This window comes from Leopardus geoffroyi, chromosome E2 (genome assembly GCF_018350155.1).
Source record: "Leopardus geoffroyi isolate Oge1 chromosome E2, O.geoffroyi_Oge1_pat1.0, whole genome shotgun sequence".
In the NCBI taxonomy this organism is placed as follows: Eukaryota; Metazoa; Chordata; class Mammalia; order Carnivora; family Felidae; genus Leopardus; species Leopardus geoffroyi.
Window position 1 is genome coordinate 26,163,999 of NC_059335.1, and position 8,544 is coordinate 26,172,542.

Genomic DNA, 8,544 nt, shown 5'->3' on the forward strand with positions numbered 1-8,544 from the left:
CCATGCTTTATTCCATCTAGTTTAGTAGACGTTTTAAATCTTCTGTGGTAAAACATGAAAATATTTGTGCCTGAAGTTAGAGGTGATCATTTCTTAAAGTGAAACCATAGTTAACAAAATTCTTACCCTCTGTTGCTGTATGCAGAACACAGGTCACCTAATAGTAAGCACATTTTGCTAAAAGTAAGCTTTTTTCATATGAATGAAGTAGAATGTCATCAATTGTCTTAAATTTGTTGGTGGCAGCTACATAGTCTCTCTACAAACTTTGGGATAAAAACAAATCTAATTTTGTCTAAATTATTTAGACTGACTGGTGAGGCTCAGCTGGGGAGTTGGGTGTCAAATACGGCAGAAGTCTTTTTACTTTCCAAAGTCAATAATCTATAAACTCCAGCTGTGTGGCTTATGCCGCGGGCTGGGCAGGTGCAATTTAGGAAGTGACAGTCTTGCTCTCAGGCAGCAATTGTTTCTGACGCTCACTAAAGCCAATTCTCACTCCTCTGCTATCACTTCTGTTTCCATGGAAATGGACACGAGCTCGACTAAAACAAGGTAACTGAGGTTTTAAAACAATGATTATTTGGACTCTTCAGTTTCTTTTTTTTTTTTTTTTTAATTTTTTTTTCAACGTTTATTTATTTTTGGGACAGAGACAGAGCATGAACGGGGGAGGGGCAGAGAGAGGGAGACACAGAATCGGAAACAGGCTCCAGGCTCTGAGCCATCAGCCCAGAGCCCGACGCGGGGCTCGAACCCACGGACCGTGAGATCGTGACCTGGCTGAAGTCGGACGCTTAACCGACTGCACCACCCAGGCGCCCCTGGACTCTTCAGTTTCTATGGAAATCACAGTTTGCAAGCAAGGATCACTATTTAGATCATGAATTTTTTCATCCCTGACATAGGATACCAAACTTTGTGCAACAGTCTCATCTGTAAAATGGACATGAGCAAAGTACCTGCCTCATAGGAACACTCCAGATAACAAAAGACAAAGAATAAATTAAAATATATAATGCAGCTATTAAAAATAGCACTATGATGAGTGATGATAGGCAGGTAAGATGCTTCCATTAAAAAGTTAAGTAAAAAAGCAAGATAGAAATTATCTAAATGTTATTATCTCAATAACTTAAAAATATGCATAGTGAAAAACTGGAAGTATTATTGTGAACAGGATTCTCAGTAGTAAACTCACAAATTATTTTCATCTTTGCAAAGTGGGTCTATGTTCAGTGGTTTATACTGGCTTCTAGAATGATGAATTGCTTTGTGTGACTACATTTTAGGTATGCTTGATTTTCATATGATCTGAATGTTTCAAAAATAACCTGCAGTGAAGTAGAATGGTGGTTACTAGGGCCTGGGGGAGGGGGAGGGAAGCTGTTGTTCAATGGATACAGAATTTCAGTTTTGCAGGATAAATAAGTCCTAGAGATCTGTTGTACAACCATGTGTAGATAGTTAACACTACTGAACTATACAGTTAAAATGGTTAAGATGGTTAGTTTTATGTTCTGTGTGCTTTACCTCGATATAAAAATGTGCTTCTAAATAAAGCAGTGAGGTCTCCATCTCTGTACTGTCATGGAATAATCGCTAGCATGCATTATTATGTGAAAAAAGCAAGGTGCCAGCAATGACAACCACCACAAAAACCAATTGTGAGTGTGTTTCCTGGGGGGCAAAAAGCTGTTTTTTGTTTATACAATATAAAACAATGTTTTGAATTCAACCATTTGATAAAAGCACTTCTCAAGGTATTTAAAATGTCTTGTAAAATAAAATGAGCGTTCTGTGTTGTTTGGGGCAAAGGTTAGTTCCCCATACAGGACAGAGTTCCGGGTTCTTCCACTCTCCTGCAGGATGGAGCAAGCAGACTTAGCTCAGATGCCAACACCAACAACATTTGTTTCTGTGCCTACATGTGGCTGGGGCTTGGAGGGTGGTCTCAGATTAAGAGAGTAACATGACAATTGAAATAATATGTAGTTGAAAAACAAAGCTTTCTGCCAAGAAGTAAGTGATTTTATTCTATCTGCCCTTCCTGGGAGCTGATTCACTCAATGTTTGCCCACTGCCATTATTTTAGCTGGGAGAAGAGTGCTATTTCTCTTGTGTCTATCTCTCTCTTTGTCTCTCTCTGTCTCTGTCTCTGTCACACACACACACACACACACACACACACACACACCCCTTTCTTCTTTCTATAATGAAGCTATATCTTAGACAAATTAAACTATTTTATAGAATTCCTTTCTGAGAAACCTAAAAAAAGAAATTAGAGAATTGTTAAAAAGTAAAACCTCCCAATCCTGATAAGCTGCTCTCATGTACTGCTGGTTAAAGCGACCCAATCTTTCTGAAAACAACAAGGCAGAATATATCAAAGTCCTTTGCAATGTTTATATGCTTCAATAAGTTAATTCCTGTCCTGGGAATTTAACTCAAGGAAACTATCCAGAATGTTGACAAAGATGTTCTTTGAAGTGGTATTTTCCCTGCCAAGGAGGTAAAACTGAAACTAACTCCAATGCTCTTTAGGAGTGAATGGTTAGTAAATTATAACTTACATACACAGATGGACCTTTGTGCAACCATTAAAGATGTTTACAAAAACAATAAAGTACTTAAACTTAACCAAGGAAGCAAAAGATCTATACAATGAAAACTACAAGACTTTGGTGAATGAAATTGAAGAAGACACACACAAATGGAAAAATATCCTATGTTCATGGGTCAGAAGAATTAATATTGTTAAAATGTTTGTACTATCCAAAGCTATCTCCATTGCAATCCCTATCAAAATTCCAATGGCATTTTTCACAGATATAGAAAAAAATTCTAAATTTGTATGGAGCCATAAAAGACTGATAGTCAAGGCAATCCTGAGAAAGAAGAACAAAGCCAGAAGTATCACACTTCCTGATTTCAAACTATACTTCAAAGCTAAAATAATTAAAACAGTATGGTACTGGCATAAAAATAGACACATAGACTAGTGGAATGTAATAGAGAGCCCAGAATTAAACTTGCATATGTGGTCAACTAATATTTGACAAGGAAGCAAAGTATACTCAGTGGAGAAATAATAGTCTCTTAAATAAATGGTGTTGGGAAAACTGGACAATCACATGCAGAAGAATGAAATTGGACCCCAATCTTATCTACCACTCACAAAAGTTAACACAAAATGGATTAAAGATTTAAACATAAGATCTGAAACCATGAAACTCCTAGAAGAAAACGTAAGGTCTTGGCAACAATTTTTGGGTTAGGAAGCAAAAGCACACACACACACACACACACACACACACATGTACACACAAAGAAAAAATAAAGAAGTGGGACTACATCAAATTAAAAAGGTTTTGCATAGCAAAAGAAATTATCAACAATATGAAAAGATAACCTATGGAATAGGAGAAAATACTTGTAAACCTTATATTGGATAAGAGGTTAATATAAAAATATATAAGGAATTTGTACAACTCAGTAAAAACAAGCCCCAAAAATCCAATTTAAAAGTGAGCAGAGAAAGTGAATACACACATTTCCAAAGAAGACATACAAATGGCCAACAGATACATGAAAAGATGTTGAACATCATTAATCATCAGGAAAAATGTCAATCAAAACCACAATGAGATGTCACCTCATACCTGTGAGGATAGTTATCACCAAAAAGACAAGAGGCAATACGTGTTGGTGAGGACATGGAGGAAAAGAAACTTTTGTGAACTGTTGGTAGGAATGTAAATTGTTATAGCCATTAAGGAAAGGTTCCTTAAAACCTTTTGAGTATGGAGGTTTCTCAAAAAATGTAAAATAAAACTGCCATATGATCCATCAATCGCACTTCTGAGTATACACCCCAAGGAAATGAAATCAATATCTCAAAGAGATATCTGAACTCCCATGTTTTTTTTTTTTTTAGCATTCTTCATAGTTGACAAGATATGGAAACAATCTAAGTGTCTGTCAATGGATAAATGGATAAAGGAGATGTCACACACACACACACACACACACACACACACTGGAATATTATTCAGCCATGAGAAAGAAGGAAATTTTGCCATTTGGGACAACATAGATGGATCTTGAGGACATTATGCTCAGTGAGATAAGTCAGAGAGAAAGACAAATGCTGTATGATTTCATTTACATGGGAATCATAGAAACTGAGGGAAGGGGAGATGGTGAAATTGGGGAGATGTTGGTCACAGTGTTAGAAGATGACTAAGTTCTGGAGATTTAATGCCTAGCACTATGATTATAGCCAACCACAGTATATTATATTCTTTAAAGTTGCATATTCTTTAAAGTTGCATAAATGTAGCATAAAGTTACATATAAATTCATAAAGTTACATATAAATGTAGCCAATCAACACATTGTATACCTTAAACTTACACACTATTAAATGTCAAATATGTCTCAACTTAAAAACTAAAGCTTCTGTTAGCAGACTTTTAAAAACATTTATAAAGTTTTAAAAAATAAATTATTATGGCATGATTACTAAAACTCAAGATTTCAGTTTACAAATATAGTCTATTCATATCTATGTAATAACATAACATATAATAACATATAAAATGGAAAGATAGCCAAACAAAATAATCACAATTTATTTTTCAATTAATTTTAAAAATTGAGATCTATTTGACGTATAAAGTTATGTTAGTTTCAGGTGTACAACATAATGATTTGATATTTGTATATGTTGCTAAATGATCACCACTAAATCTAGTTAACATCTGTCACCGCACATAGTAAATTCATTTTTGATTATAAGAAATACATGAATACATTTTTTAAAAAAAAATTAGAGACAGCTTAAGTGGGGGACGGACAGAGGGGGAGAAAGAGAGAGAGAGTCCTAAGCAGGCTTCACATTAAACATGGAGCCTGACACAGAGCTTGATCCCATGACCCTGGGATCATGACCTGAGCTGAAATCAAGAGTCCAACACTCAACTGACTGAGATACGGAGGAGACACCACTTTTTATTTAAAAAAAAAAAAAAAGAGCTAAATCCCCTTTGACCACTGTGCTCAGTTCTAAGCACTGGCCCTCCCCCTCTGAGATTTTCACTTGTATTAGTTTGGTGTATCGGATTTTTAAAAAACCTTCTTCATACTTGTTTATTTTCTCTCAAGTTTTCTGTATTTCTTCATTAACTGTATTACTTTTATAATGTATGTATATACTTTTGCAATCATAAAATGATTTAAAACAGAAATACAAAATAAAATAATCGTAAGATACCATTTCACACCCATCAGACTGGAAAATATTTAAAAAATCTAATAACATTTGTTTGCAAGGATGTGGGGGAAGAATAGAGAATGACTATCCATTGCCAATAGGAGTGCTTACAGATACAACTACTTTAGAGAGTATTTTATAATACATAGAATATATCTCTTTACTCAGCAATGACACTTCTAGGCACATGTTCTAGAAAAATTCTTACAATGGACACAAGAAAATATGTACAAGAGTGTTCATTCCAATGCTGCAATAGTAAAAAGTTAGAAACAAACATTCATTGGTAGGAAATGCAGTAACACATGTGTGTATATGAGATAATATGGTAATATACAATTAAATAAAATATTAAGTTAAGTGAATGATACAGTCTGGTACAATTTATACAAAAATTTAGAAATACACACAGTATTTCTAGTTACAATGGGGCAAACACACTCCATCCTGTTTCTCCTACTGAGTGTTAAGTAAAAGCCCTGGACAGAATACATGGCACGTCTATCTGAGGACTCCAAAAAGTAAATGATATCAGGCTGACTGAGGAAGAAAACATGAACTTGAAGTAAGATTGATATGTTGGTGATTTTCCTGCCTTTTCCCTCCTCCGTATATTCTGGTATTGGTTCCAACACATCAGAATCCTGGAGCAGCTCATTGAATGGGTAGAAAGCACTCTAAGAGAAGCTCTCCTTTCTTGTCAGAGGCATAGGAAGAGGAGTTCGTATTAGACAGAGAATGGGGGAAACTTCCTGTATTTTTTTCTTTTTCTCTCCCATCCTGAAAGTGAAATTTGGTGGAGGCAATGGTGGCATCAGTGATCAGGCAGGCATCTAAACTTCTAAAGAAGATGAATCCTCCTCTCAAACCCTACTGGTGTCTGAAGAGTAAGAGAGGATCCATTGCTTCTCTCTCTATATATGTCCTTCCACCATTTGTCCTTGGAAGCAAACCCAATGGTGAGAAGTGCACAGCACTCTAGGGAGACAAAAACACTAGATTTCTAGTCAGAGGATAGAAATGTGCTCCTGGGAGAGAGTGTGGAGTTGTAAAGAGCAGGAAGCTTGAGAAAGAGATCCCACAAAGTTGTTGTGGGTGAGCTCCTGGGCCCAACCTCCAAGATGTATATGGGTGGATTTGGTTTTATTTTTTTATTTTTTATTTTTTTTTAATTTTTTTTTTCAACGTTTATTTATTTTTGGGACAGAGAGAGACAGAGCATGAACAGGGGAGGGGCAGAGAGAGAGGGAGACACAGAATCGGAAACAGGCTCCAGGCTCTGAGCCATCAGCCCAGAGCCCGACACGGGGCTCGAACTCCCGGACCGCGAGATCGTGACCTGGCTGAAGTCGGACGCTTAACCGACTGCGCCACCCAGGCGCCCCTGGATTTGGTTTTAAATAGTGTACTGACTACTTTGAGAAATGAGCTTTGGTGGTGGATCACCATCCAGGTCCTTAGCTGGCCCCTGGGTAACACATTCAGAATACATCTGATTAACACTACAATACTTGAAAAGCAGAGCTTGAGGTCCCAGCCACACTTCAGGAGTCCTCAGGCTGTACTTATGACCAACTGGCTATAAGTTTGAGGGTACTCACAACACTCTCAGGTTTGATAATTCACTAGAATGACTCCTAGAACTCAGGAAAGTGTTATACTTACAATTACAACTTCATTATACAGGGCGAGATCTGGTGGGGTCCTGAACACAGAGCTTCTCTGCCCTCTTCTGGAGTTAGGCCATGTCCCTTTCCTGGCACATCAATGTGTTCACCAACCAGGAAGCTCCACTGAGCTTTGGTATCCAGAAGTTTTTTTTTTTTTTTTAAATATAATTTATTGTCAAATTGGCTTCTATACAACACCTAGTGCTCATCCCAACAAGTGCCCTCCTCAATGTCCATCACCCACTTTCCCCTCTCCCCCACTCCTATCAACCCTCAGTTTGTTCTCTGTATTTAAGAGTCTCTTGTGGTTTGCCTCCCTCCCTCTTTGTTTGTAACTATTTTTTCCCCTTTCCCTTTCCCCATGGTCTTCTGTTAAGTTTCTCAAGATCCACATATGAGTGAAAACATATGATATCTGTCTTTCTCTGACTGACTTATTTCATTTAGCATAATACCCTCCAGTTCCATCCATGTTGCTGCAAATGGCAGGATTTCATTCTTTCTCATTGCCAAGTAGTATTCCATTATATATATAAAGCACAATTTCTTTATCCATTCATCAGTTGATGGACCTTTAAACTCTTTCCATAATTTGGCTATTGTTGAAAGCACTGCTATAAACATTGGGGTACATGTGCCCCTATGCATCAGCACTCCTGTATCCCTTGGGTAAATTCCTAGTAGTTCTATTGCTGGATTGAAGGGTAGTTCTATTTTTAATTTTTTGAGGAACCTCCACGCTGTTTTTGGTATCCAGACTTTTTATTTGGTTTCATTACATAGGAAGGATTGATTAAATTCTTGGCCCGTGTCATTGAACTCAATCTCCAGGCCCATATTTTTCTCCAGAGATTGATCTGGCCCAAGGTTACTATTCTTTAATCACCTTTCTGGTTTTTATGGTGACCAAGTTCCATCCTAAAGCTATTTAAGCAACCACCAGGAGTCACCTTATTAGCATAACAAAGACACTCTTATCAGTTAAGAAATCCCAAGGGTAGATGGAACTATAATGTATCATACTAAGCGAAATAAGTCAGAGAAAGACAAATACCATGTGATTTCACTCATATGTGGAATTTAATAAAACAGATGAACATAGGGAAAGGGAACGAAAAATAAGATAAAAAAACAGAGAGAGAGGCAAACCATAAAAGAATGCAGAGAACAAACCACAGGTTTCTGGAGGGGAGTTGGGTGGGGAATGGGCTAGATGGGTGATGGGTACTAAGGAGGGAACTTGTGATGGACACTGGGTGTTATATGTAAGTGACGAATCACTAAATTCTACTCTCGAAACCATTATTACACTATATGTTAACTAACTTGGATTTAAATAAAGTTAAAAAAAAAAAGAAACCCCAAGGGTTTGGAAGCTCTCTCCAGGTAACTGTGACATGGAGCACACAAATTATTATACCACCGCATCTAATAAGTACTCTTTGATTAGGATGAGAGATTCTATCCTCCCCAGAAGATAAAAGACACATTCCAAAGCCAGAAGGCATGCTATAGTAAAAGACAGAAGGCAAGTATTTTTTTAAAAAATATATTTTGCTTCCGAACTTAATCCAGCTCAAGGTGCATATAGCTCAG

At 37.0% G+C, this 8,544-nt stretch overlaps 1 long non-coding RNA gene across 1 annotated transcript in view; it reads right to left on the bottom strand.

The window, feature by feature from the left end:
* The window catches only part of LOC123579103, a 16,029-nt gene extending 7,978 nt beyond the window's left edge, over positions 1-8,051 (bottom strand). The window contains exon 1 of the long non-coding RNA XR_006702622.1: positions 7,972-8,051. This is a non-coding gene — a long non-coding RNA (uncharacterized LOC123579103). The remainder of the gene's footprint in view (positions 1-7,971) is intronic.
* Positions 8,052-8,544: the final 493 nt, after the last annotated feature.